Source organism: Lissotriton helveticus, chromosome 10 (genome assembly GCF_964261635.1).
Source record: "Lissotriton helveticus chromosome 10, aLisHel1.1, whole genome shotgun sequence".
In the NCBI taxonomy this organism is placed as follows: domain Eukaryota; kingdom Metazoa; phylum Chordata; class Amphibia; order Caudata; family Salamandridae; genus Lissotriton; species Lissotriton helveticus.
In genome coordinates this window covers 540,161,038-540,173,952 of record NC_136071.1, presented here as the reverse complement: position 1 = coordinate 540,173,952, position 12,915 = coordinate 540,161,038, and the positions used below count along the sequence as shown (strand labels likewise).

Sequence of the window (12,915 nt, the reverse complement as noted above, 5' to 3'; positions counted from 1 at the left end):
AGACAGGGATGAGAACAACCATGGCACTTTCAGAAGCTAATAGTGGAATTAAAGGGTAAAAAAGTATGTGTTGAATTCAATGAGATCTGGAGTCCAATAAAATTATGGGAACGTGATCGAGGATTAAGTTAAACAAGAGACAATCAAATGTATTATTGTAAAAGACTTTGGTGGTTTGCTTGTCAGTTGATTATTATGATGTATTTTGTGTTCCCCTGATCCTAATAAATAAAATATGTATAAAAAGGAAGGGTCTGTTTAATTTCCAATAGAAGCAGTATTTGGGCTTCTTTCATTTCCCATTGTGTTTATGGAGTTTATTGTTTTATGGTTTCTGGTGTTATGTAATAAATATGTTTTATATCTCATAACATGAAAATAATTGTATGTTTTATATTAATTTACAATAAACTCCCTACCTAATGATAATGTCATGGTAAACAATGTTCTAATAGTAGTTAATGCACTTCCTAAAGAGGTCTCTGTGTAACCTCCTACTTAATGGTTGAAATCTTCCTAAAATGGTTAGATGATTTGTGCAGCAAATCTCTGTGTTGAACCTTCAGATCACAAGCTCATATCATGGTAAGATTTTTAGCGGGTATTACAAAGATACTTGTGTAACCTGGAGGCCTAAATTCCAGTCCCCCTAAAATAGCTCTGGAGGTTAAAAATATACTGTAAATACCTGCATTTTTTGGGATGCCTTTACAAGTTAACTCCATTTTGTATTCAAGGCTCTTAGGCGTGTATTCACAAGAACGTGTGATTACTACCGGAAGAGTAGCGTAAAGCAACTTTCAACATCGCTGCCTATCGCGGGAAAATAACCCTATGTCAAAGTGAAATTCACAACACGGCAGTAGCATGTGATAGACACCAGATAACGTGTCAAATGTCTGCGTAAAATACAACAGTACGCCACAAAAATGCGATACGCAAATGCAAAAAAAGATGCGATTACGCCAACCACTGTACAAAAAGTAGTGAAAACCAGCCACAGGCCTGCAAATCCCATGCGCCTAGAGGGACAATGCACCACTGAAACCACAGAAGAAACATACCAGAAACAAGCCAAAGCGCGTAACAACGTGGATGCACCCTGACCCAGCGCAGAGGCCAACTCGAACCCCAAAACCCCCACAGACTACCAGCAAGGAACAACGGGGTCGGGGAAGGCCAAAGTGAAGAGGTAGTGGAAGATGGGGTGCAGACCACGGGAAAACAAGACCAGCGTCACGGAGGTGACAGAACACTACCAGCAACTGGCCCACTAGCAGACCACCTGGATTGCAGTCAGAGTGCCGAGGAGGTCAATAGGCACCGGCATGACTTGGCAACCTAAACCAGCCACCAACCCGCTGCCAACAGGAAGTCAGCAACGGCGTCACGATTTGGCAGTCCAGCGCCACCGGAAAGCCAGGCCAAAGTCATCGGTGTGGGGACGGTGCAAGTAGTAGAGAGTATGGACACAGCTCGAGAGGACCTGACATAACATCAACAGGGAGTGCAACAAACAGAAACTGGGGAGACGGGGAAGATGGACACAATGACATACATGCACAACGAGATGTAGCACACTGCACACCCACAATCACCCAGGATCTTGTTCCAGACCCCCTTGGCACACTGCAGCACACACACATAGCAAGAACAGCACACCCACATTGACGACAATGTGGTACAATGTGCATAGCCGACACTGCAGAACAGAGGACACAACTGGCTCCTCACATGCATCAAAACATGCCTACTACATCTGACAAAGCTGTAAACTGTGAAAGGGAATTGTATGTGTACGACCTCCCATCTTTCATGTAGTCCAAATGTACACTGTCCTACAGAAGAATTCAGCATCCCCAAACAGTCACAATGAACATTGCCATGGGGTCTGCATGCAAACAAGCACAATGCACCAACATACATGTCAACACAATGTCAACATGTATATACAAGGTAGTGGTGGTCAAGACAGTAGCACATCAGTCCTATAGCAATTCTGTTTTATGAAAATGTTGACAATATTAGATCTACAGTCAAGGTGCCCCTCAAGTAACAAATGAGACATCCCACTACTCAGGATGTCACCTCATGCCGGATTTATCACGATTTCAGATCAAGACGGCTTCTTGCAGCAACACAGAGACACACTTCGCCTTCCTAAATTAACTTCTGACTTAATATCAAGGGCATTTAGCCGCCCATTAGTATTGCAAAGGTTACTTATCAAATACCCTTTTCAAAAAGTGAGAATACTGGTTACTGACACAGGGTGCCTTTTCGGACTCCAAAACTTTCTAAAGCGAGACCTCAAACTGATTGCATTAGATGTGGAGCGTAACCAACAGCTCCACAAAATTAACCTTCTAACTTGATCAGAGCTTGGTGGGATTCATTTGAATACGGATCCTTACAGACAGATGATTTCTGTGAATAAGTAGCTATTGGATTCCGGTACTACTTTATCCCAAGGTCTCCTGACTTTCTTGCCGAAAGGGTCACAGTCTGCTCACTGTGGACGGATCTCCTAAACTTGGAGTATTCTCTCCTATTCTAAGCCTTGAGAAAATTACAGAAAGTAACGAAACACATGTTGGCTGCCATTATCTGCCACTAATTAGGAGGCTTTAAGAACGGGACCTCCAAACATCAACTACTCTTCTGCTGTGTCACAAGAATCAACAGGACTGTATTAGTTTTTTTTGTATCACTGTTTTAGAGACTGGTGTCCTACATATGACTGTAGATTTCTAGTGGAGCACGGCTTATCCAAGGTTACCTAATATGAAACCTGATCTTTTTTTTTTTAATACATGCTTCCTGACTAGTGTTTCTTGTGAGTTATCACATTGAGTTTGTTTATGTATCCTTTAGGCTTACAGCCAAAAACAACTGTTAATTTGAACTTGTAGAGTGCTGAGGTACAATCATTTGTATTTCAAAGTCAACATGCATCTCTCCTTTACATTGCATAGGGGCACACAACACCTTCATCAGAGCACAGAATGCAACACATCTGTCATGCCGGAGAGGATCACCACACCGTTGACACCAATGCCCTACAACAGCCCATGGAGATCCCATGCAACCCCCCCACCAGGACGCGGCCAGCCAAGCTACTTAGAGGAGAACACCGAGCCTGCAACAGACCACACAACAGGAAGCACCCGCAAGTACAGCTAGCTCACGACAATTCACCCACCCACACATGGCACCCCAATGCCATGTGTCAGCATGCCCAAAGGAGGTGGCCCAACAGGTGTTGGTGGGGGCCGAACTCATGGAATGCGAACCAGGACACATACATAGGTGTCTACCACCCTTCAGGGCAAACCCATACCCCACCAAGGAGACCCACACTGCCATAGAGACACATGCAGATGCACATTCACAGTATAGATTCATGCCCAGGGCTACATGCTTTTTTATTTACACCCCTATGCTGGCCTGGCGTATGCTGGGCCATCCCACCCTGCTCAGGCTTATGGGGGGGAAACAGGCAACAATTCCGCGAGGATCCCCACTGGCTGGGGTGACATGGTTGCATTCACTGTCCTCTACACTCCATACACCAGAGGTGTTTGTTGCTGTGGTTATGGGTGTGTTCTGCATACTGCGGTATGTCCAGCACATCGCCGCCACTCTTGGCTTTGTGTGCTTTCCCAATCATGGTTCTACTGCATCCCTCACACATGCCTGGTTGCCACCTCACTCCACATTCAGCTATTTTGTGGCTGAGGTGCCATGACGTTGATCGGTCATGTTCAGAGCTTGCCTAGGTTACCATTGTAAGTTGTTCTGTCGTGTCTGGTAGGTGGACATGTTGTTGTGCATGTTGGTTGGGATTTTGTGACATGTGCATTGCCAGAGTTGTGGATTGCATGGTTGTGGAGTTGAGGTGAGTGGTGTGTTCATTTAGAACTTGCCAAGGGGATATGCATTTCCCTTGGTGCCATCCTGGGAACGCTGGTTGCGGATGGACTGTCGGAGGGTGAAGGGATCATGCACACCGGCTGTGTATTTGGAGGCGACATTGGTGAAGGTCCCACGGTGTTCTGATGTTGCCAGCACATTGATGTGTGATGTGTTCTCCAGTTGTGGTGATTGTGTGCTGTGTCACCAGGGGGCACAGGTGGGACATGTGTGCAGTTGATTGCCACCAACAATTGCGTGTATGCGGCTATGGTATATGGTACTTGCTTGGTTTCTAGCGGTTCCTGCGCATTGTGTTGGACGTATGGGGACTGGGGTGCCAGGGTGATGGGGATGTCCAGGAAAGGTGTGGGGGACTTGGATGTGGCTGGCTGTGAGACTCCGCTGACTCTGGTAGTTGTTGGTTGGGGTGTGCCAGGGGCCAACAGGTACAGCACAGCCAGCAGCTTGATGTGGAGTGGGATGTTGGTTGTCTGCTGTGTTGGTGCCATTGACCTGTTAGGCAATGATGGTCAGGATGTGTAGGATAGTTGTCCCTTTCAGCCTGTAGTGGACAGTGACATTGTCAGATGTTGGGCCTGTTAGTCAGGTGCATTTCCTGGGTGGCCCCTGTCTTTGTCTGCGCTTCATCTGTGGTGGTCCAGGGGGGTGTCGGGTGGGTGTTGTGGCCCTCTTGATGTCCGGGCTGCATGATGAGTGGCTCCAAGGCATCTGTTGCCTTTCCAATGACCCCCTGGGCTGGGCTCCCTTTTGTGGTGCAGGCTGTCGTCCGACTTTACACCAGGTCAGAGCAGGTTTTAATTTCCTGCTGCTAACGCGCTTTATCATGAGTTTTGTGTTCTTATCGCAGATCTGGCTGGTCGCTGTGATTGTTGAGAAGTCGTGTTTTCACAGTTTTTTGCACAGGAACGCCTACTCTGCTGCTCACGAGCGATAGTTGCGGAGGTTCTCTGTGGCGATGTTTTCTGAGGCTACTATTGCGGGTTAACTGGTGCTGTGAGCTGTTAACACCAGCTTGTGAGTGGGGAGGTAAATTTATCACGACTTTGGCTGCGATAAAGTGCCGTTAATTCAGCGATAGCTCCTTGTGAATATGCCCCTAAGTGTCCTGTATCCATTACCTATGATCGTTTTTAGCACAATTAAATACATAAACACATCAATTATACGGTATCACATGCAGTGACACTCTTTTCCTGCGAGTATCGATCATAACTGCTGGCCTTCATTACTCTACATGTATCGTCAAAGATATTTTCCTCATATTTAATTTGAACGTTTTTTTATAAGACAATGAAAATAATAATGTGAAATGCTCTAGGTCTTCTGTCTTGTGTCTGCATGCCTTGGTACTAACCAGAAAACAGCTCTGACACAAAGAGCTGTAGAGCGGACTATAGTCGAACTTGGACTCGAACAATCTATCCAATTTCCGCCCTATCTCGCTGCTTCCGTGGATGAGTAAGCTGTTGGAGAGACATATCAATAAAATATTAGGGGACTATTTAGAGTCCAACAAGCTTCTACAGGTCTCCCAGACAGGGTTCCGTCCTCAGCACGGTACTGAGACCGCCCTTCTGGCAGTTACAGAGGCAGCCAGAGCCATAATGGACCAAGGTGGAAAAACAGCTATCATACTTCTGGATCTCAGTGCCGCGTTCGACACTGTTAACCATGCCACATTATTACATCGTTTGAAGGGCATGGGGGTGTCGGGCACGGCCCTGATGTGGTTGACCTCTTTTTTAGAGGAACGCTTTTTTCAGGTATTTGAGGGCGAGGTGGCATCATCAAAGCATCCGCTCAGCTGTGGGGTTCCGCAGGGCTCCTCCCTGAGCCCCACACTATTGAACGTTTATATGCAGCCTCTAGAGAAGATAGTCCTTCCCTTCGGTGTGCGGATTGTCACCTACGCAGACGATACCCAACTTGTGGTCTCCTTGGACCACGAGGAGGGTTCGTCTAACACCTTGGGCCCTTGTCTAGAGGCTGTTGCTGGGTGGATGCAACATTCCCACCTCAAACTCAACGGGGAGAAGACCGAGATTATATTACTAGGTAACCCTTCTCCTACCTCCTTGGCGTCTAATTGGCCTTCGTGTCTCGGCGCTCCCCCTCCTCCTAAAGACCAGATAAAGAGCCTAGGAATCTGGCTAGATAGAACGCTGGATGTCTCAGTCCAAGCTACTAAAACTGCCTCCGCATGCGTGGGGCTAATGAAAATGCTCTGGAAAGTGCTCCCCTTACTTCCATGCCAGGCGAGAAGGGTCATGGTACAGGCCCTGATACTCTCTCGCCTGGACTATGGAAATGTTTTATATCTAGGAGCCCCGGCAACAGTGACTAAAAAACTCCAAGTCACTCAAAATTGCGCCGCGCGTCTATTGTTTAACATCCCTCGCTGGCAGTCAGCGAGGACTGCCCTAAAAGAGCTTCATTGGCTCCCAGTGGCTGCCAGAACACAATTCAAGGCCATGTGCATTTTGCACAAATCTTTTCATCGAACTGGCCCGGCAGTGCTGTACCCTTTAGTGTTGCCTTATGCACCGTCTAGAACCCTTCGTTCGGCTTCACTGCATTTGGCAACTAAGTCAAAAATTAAGAAAGCCCGGTGGGGTGGCCGTTCTTTCACTCACACAGCGGCAAAGTTATGGAACTCCCTGCCTTTAACCCTTAGACAAAACAACAACCTAATGTCATTTAGGAGAGATTTAAAAACGTACCTGTTTTCAAAGGCGTACTAATCTACCCTGCAGCCGGACACAGTAATCAGTCTATAGCGCTGCGAGGCCTCCGGGTGGTTATGCGCTATATAAGTGCAATTTTTCATTTCATTTCATTTCATAGTCGCATCTGGAAACGATCATTCTTGAGTGATTTACAGGTCTAGAAGGGTCTCTCAGAGATAGAAAGAGAAGGCAGCACATATGCTGCCTGTGCTGCCTTGGGCGAGCCTCCAGTGACCCAGAGCAAAAGAGAGAAAGGCAGAAGAAAAGAAATACAGGAACAGAGCGACAAAGGGAAACAAAAGGGAAATAAAATAACCTGCTAGATTGAGAAGAGACGAGAAGTGCAGGATGGTGCAAGAAAGAGGCTAGATCCGAAGTACAAAACTAGGTAACCTGAGGATTCATCAGCCACAGCACTCAGCAGTGCCAGCAGGGGACTCCTCAAACAACGGAAATCTTTTACACTTATACAGATTATGCACTGTTCACCGGTCCCATACAGGGTTGGACTGGCCTATAAGGGAGTGCTAAATGAGCTGCTCTGAAGGGTCGAGTGTGGACTGTATTTTGGCTGTATATGGGTCTGTTTTATTTTGCTGCCAGGGTTTTTTTCTGTCCCAGTCGGTCGCTGCTCCCATGCACAACTGAAAAGAAAAGAAGGTTGGGTACAGAAAGAATATTCTTCAAAATGAAATGTGTATGTGAGTGGGTTGCACTTACTTTATTCTTGTCACAAACCTTATCTTATCTGGGGTAAAGTAATCTGAAGCGCCTGCCCTTACCTATGCGAAAGGAATGTGATCGAGGATGCCTGAAGTCATGCCATCCAATTGTGTTTTTTCGTGTTTAACTCCTGCTGTGCTCATGTTTTGCTCTTGGTGTGCTAGGAAGGAAGGCGAGGCTTGTCGTGTGCTTTATGCCAATAGAGAGAGAAGGAAGGCGAGTGGGCGTGGCTACCATCAGACATTTAAACCCTTGAAAGAAAGATCAACCTCCAGTATCTATCGCCTCTCCCAGAATATCTGGCTCTCCTCTTGCAAAATATATCGCCGTAATGATGCAGTTTGTGTTTTTGTTTTGTTTTGTTGTATTTTATCAGCCTACAACAGTCAATAGCGGGTTAAAGGAACGGCCACCAGGGGAATACGTCGATTGGCGAGAAATTGAAAAGTAAGCAAAAGTGCATTTATGTGCAAAGAAAACCTTTCTGTATTTTCATTGTTTCAAGCAAATTATTACATTGAATATTGATTAATTAAATTAGACAACAATTATAATAAACTCGAAATTATGTCATGCGAATTATGACTCGCCTCAACAATGTATCATGTCAGGAAAATTACTGCGTAGCTGTGTTGTGTATTAAAAATGAGTTAAGGGCACATTTAAGCTCCAACTGCAAATTGACTCGCATTGAAAACGTGTTTGTTTTTTGAAAGAGAGTTGCGAGAGTTGTGTAGGTAGCCTGAAGTATACAGTTCCCCAGCAGCCAAATTCGTGCTGCTCCTATTTTTTTTAATATACATTGTGAACAGGTGTTAGTGGTCACTTGAGCACTCTGTATGTCTTCTGTGCCGAAACCTAATAGATTCAGGGCCATATGTATGACATAGTGGCGGAGCGTGTCGTTAGCCTCCTGGCTTTAACGACTCGCTCCGCCACTTCGGAAATGCGAGGCTGCACCATATTTACAAGAATGTGGTGCAGCTTTGCGTTTCCCCCTGCGATGGTGCTAAGTTTCACAACTTAACGCCAAATGCAGGCACCCTTGCACTAGAGTGCAAGGTGTCTGTGTGCAGGGGAGGATTGGTTATGTGTAGGAAGATGTCCCTTCCTGCACATAAACAATCCTAAAATGTCATTCTGTAACGTTCATGTGTGCTGCTTCATGCAGCACACATGAAAGTTACAAGATGGCATTTTTAAAAAGGCTTGTTTGTGTACAGGAGGGGACACCTTCCTGTACATAAACAAACCATGGCATTTTGCTTTTTCCATGTGTGCTGCACAAGGGTAGGGTGTTGAAATATCGATTACAAAAATATAGTTGACAAAAATATAGTTGTAAAAATATCGTTTACAAAAATATCGACACCCTATACCTAAACAGGTAAGTACATAAATATCGACTCAAAAATATCGTTGTAATAAATATCGATGTAAAAAATATCGACTTTTTAAATTAATTAAAATTACATTCAATATTAAATAAATATAAGTACTATTAACAAAATACATTACATTACTTTTATTTTTTGACTATTGAAAACAAATTAACTACACTTTTTTATTATAAACTTAATAAATGTGTACATATACATATATTTAACACATTACTTTATATAACAACAATAATACATACATATAATTAAAATATAAAATATATTATTAAATAAAACATTTGATAGCGAAGGGGTAAAAATTACTATTCCCACTCCAGAGGGTGCAACAGTAGGGAAAGCGTTGGATAGCGTAGGGGTAAAAATTACTATTCCCACTCCAGAGGGTGCAACAGTAGGGAAAGCGTTGGATAGCGTAGGGGTAAAAATTACTATTCCCACTCTAGAGGGTGCAACAGTAGGGAAAGCGTTGGATAGCGTAGGGGTAAAAATTACTATTCCCACTCCAGAGGGTGCAACAGTAGGGAAAGCGTTGGATAGCGTAGGGGTAAAAATTACTATTCCCACTCCAGAGGGTGCAACAGTATGGAAAGCGTTGGATAGCGTAGGGGTAAAAATTACTATTCCCACTCCAGAGGGTGCAACAGTAAGGAAAGCGTTGGATAGCGTAGGGGTAAAAATTACTATTCCCACTCCAGAGGGTGCAACAGTAGGGAACGCATTGGATAGCGTAGGGGTTTAAATTACTATTCCCACTCCAGAGGGTGCAACAGTAGGGAAAGCGTTGGATAGCGTAGGGGTAAATATTACTATTCCCACTCCAAAGGGTGCAACAGTAGGGAAAGCGTTGGATAGCGTAGGGGTAAAAATTACTATTCCCACTCCAGAGGGTGCAACAGTAGGGAAAGCGTTGGATAGCGTAGGGGTAAAAATTACTATTCCCACTCCAGAGGGTGCAACAGTAGGGAAAGCGTTGGATAGCGTAGGGGTAAAAATTACTATTCCCACTCCAGAGGGTGCAACAGTAGGGAAAGCGTTGGATAGCGTAGGGGTAACAATTACTATTCCCACTCCAGAGGGTGCAACAGTAGGGAAAGCGTTGGATAGCGTAGGGGTAAAAATTACTATTCCCACTCCAGAGGGTGCAACAGTATGGAAAGCGTTGGATAGCGTAGGGGTAAAAATTACTATTCCCACTCCAGAGGGTGCAACAGTAAGAAAAGCGTTGGATAGCGTAGGGGTTTAAATTACTATTCCCACTCCAGAGGGTGCAACAGTAGGGAAAGCATTGGATAGCGTAGGGGTTTAAATTACTATTCCCACTCCAGAGGGTGCAACAGTAGGGAAAGCGTTGGATAGCGTAGGGGTAAAAATTACTATTCCCACTCCAGAGGGTGCAACAGTAGGGAAAGCGTTGGATAGTGTAGGGGTAAAAATTACTAAATGTATTTACAATGTTTAAAAATTAACAAATCTTTATTTTTATTTAATTAATCATTAATTAAATAGTCAGTCAGAAGAGGCAATCTATGTATTAAAAAGTAACACTCAGGAAATCATCACAGTGTGTATTGCCAAATATTTGGGTTGGGCGTGGATACTCAGGACAAAACAGTAGCCTAAACTTGGATAGTAAAAATGTACCTGTAATCCCATTTTATCTGGGGAAATTTGTATTAGGGGATTTAATTCAGGATTGTCTATAAATTGTTTAATTCATTTTTTTAATGCTAATTTGCCTTTTTTAATGTATGTGTATTTAAAATGTTATTCAATTAATTATTGCCTGTAAAATTGTCTTTTATGATTCTTTTAAATCGAAATAAAGACTTTAAAACCTGAATGTAATTAATTCACTAGTTTTTCACTTAAAAATTCAACTGCACACACCTAAAATTAATTAAACAATTAACATAATTAATTTAATAATTATTCAATTAAAATGTAATTAATTCACCACTTTTTCACTTAAAAATTCAACTACACACACCTAAAATTAATTAAACAATTAACATAATTAATTTACATAATTATTGATCAATTAACTAATTGAAATTAATTAACTATTATTTATTACACTATTTATATTCAATTAACACATTAATTAATCAATTATTTTATTATATTTAAATTACTTCCCACCCTACTCCCCTATAAACCCACAACCCGCTACGGAACTATTAACACTAAATTCAACATAAAATACGGTATTAACTAATAAAATACTACAAAAAATAATACTTTGACAACCAATACTCATTAAAAACACTTAATTACTTATTATTATTTAAAAAACGATATTTTTGTAAACTATGTTTTTGTAAACAATATTTATTACAACTATATTAATGTTAACGATATTACTTACCTGTCTGTCGATATTCTTGTCAAGCTATATTTTTGTCATCGATATTTCTTCTTGTCGATATTTCTGCGGCGATATTAAGGTTAGTCGATATTTTTACGACGATATTCCCGCTCTGCACCCTGCACAAGGCAGCACACATGGAAAAAGCAAAACCGAGGAGAAATAATGCATTTCTCCTAGTTTTGCCACCTTAACACCAGGGTTTTCCTGGTCTTAATATTGGCGCTGCTTCCTTTGTACACAACCCGAGTTCATAGGGGGCAGCGTCAAATGCAATGGGTGTTGCGGTGGAAAGCCCACCACAACACCCACGGCAAGCCCCTTTCACGCTAAACGTAGCGTGAAAGGGTGCCTTATGTACAAGTCATTGTTAAGCCACATTAAGAGGCTTAACACTGCCTTGTACATAAGGCAAGGCCCCCATCGGCATGTGAACGTCACAAGAAGTGATGTTCCCGTGGCGATAGGGGCTTGTACATATGCCCCACAGATGTAGAGTTTGCAAGAAGAATTTTGTCACCATGGCGTAGTACATTTCTCCTTCCATGTCAAAGGTGTTCCAGCCTGCCAAATTTATAGGCCCAACAGCTATCCCTTGCATTACCCAGGCACTGGTGTCACGTGCATCAAACTTTCAAACATTTTTTTAATTTTCGAAATAAAATTCCCAAGGGCAATTTATTATGGAAAATAAATAAAACCAATGACCCCCTTGCCATGGGAGTTTTCTCCCATGGTGTTGGGGTCACTTTACAGTTTCCACTGCCCCTGGTAGCCACTAGCCAGGTTTTACCTGGTGGTGACAGACAGTGAAAACTTGCCATTTCTCCATCCTCTCTAAATAGGAAAAGCGGACAATTGGAAAAACCGTCAATGGCTACTACTTTGTTAGGCTATCTGAGGTGAGGTGTGTCAGTGGTGGAAACAGATTAGTCTCTGCTGCAGACATACTGAAGGTTCACCGGACTGTAACTGAGGCTAATGGACCTTCAGTTTGGCAGAGAGGGTATTGTGTCTCAGTTGCGACAGAGTACCCGCTCCTCTAAACTATACAGTGGGCCTTAAGATTCAAAGGCCCTGATGTATGATTGGAATGGATGCAAACTAGTTGATGATGATGAAAGCTTTATTCGATTTCAAAGTACATAATATCATAAAAGCAACAAGTTCATTACATGGACAAGCAAAAAAATCATACAGATATGGTTTTTTAAAAATAAATACATATGTTTTAAAAATTTGTTAAGCTTTTCCTTTTCCTTAAAATACTTTTTAAAAAGCCCAGCATTACGGCCACACAATTTACATCATTTAAAGATACTAAAAACAGTAAAGCTGGGCGGCATTGTCTCCGTGTGCCTTGTTTTTTTAAAAGTGGTTTAATCCACCTATCAATCAATCAATCAATCAATCAATCATAACACTTGTATAGCGCACTACTCACCCGGGAGGGTCTCAAGGCGCTTGGGGGAAGGGGATTAGCTACTGCTCGAACAGCCAGGTCTTGAGTTGTCTCCTGAAGGCGAGATGGTCCTGGGTCAGCCGAAGGTGGATGGGGAGGGAGTTCCATGTCTTGGCTGCCAGGTAGGAGAAGGATCTTCCTCTGGCGGTGGCTCTTCGGATGCGTGGTACGGTGGCGAGTGCGAGGCTTGTAGAACATAGCTGGCGGGTGGGCGTGTAGAAGGTCAGGCGGTCGTTGAGGTACTTGGGGCCCAGGTCGTGGAGAGACTTGTGTGCGTGGGTGAGGAGCCGGAACGTGATCCTC

The 12,915-nt window shown here is 43.5% G+C and overlaps 1 long non-coding RNA gene across 1 annotated transcript in view; it reads left to right on the top strand.

Moving 5' to 3' along the window:
• The first annotated feature begins 7,691 nt into the window (after positions 1 to 7,691).
• LOC144785387 (uncharacterized) overlaps positions 7,692 to 12,915 on the top strand; it is a 278,059-nt gene continuing 272,835 nt past the window's right edge. The window contains exon 1 of the long non-coding RNA XR_013601847.1: positions 7,692 to 7,832. This is a non-coding gene — a long non-coding RNA (uncharacterized LOC144785387). The remainder of the gene's footprint in view (positions 7,833 to 12,915) is intronic.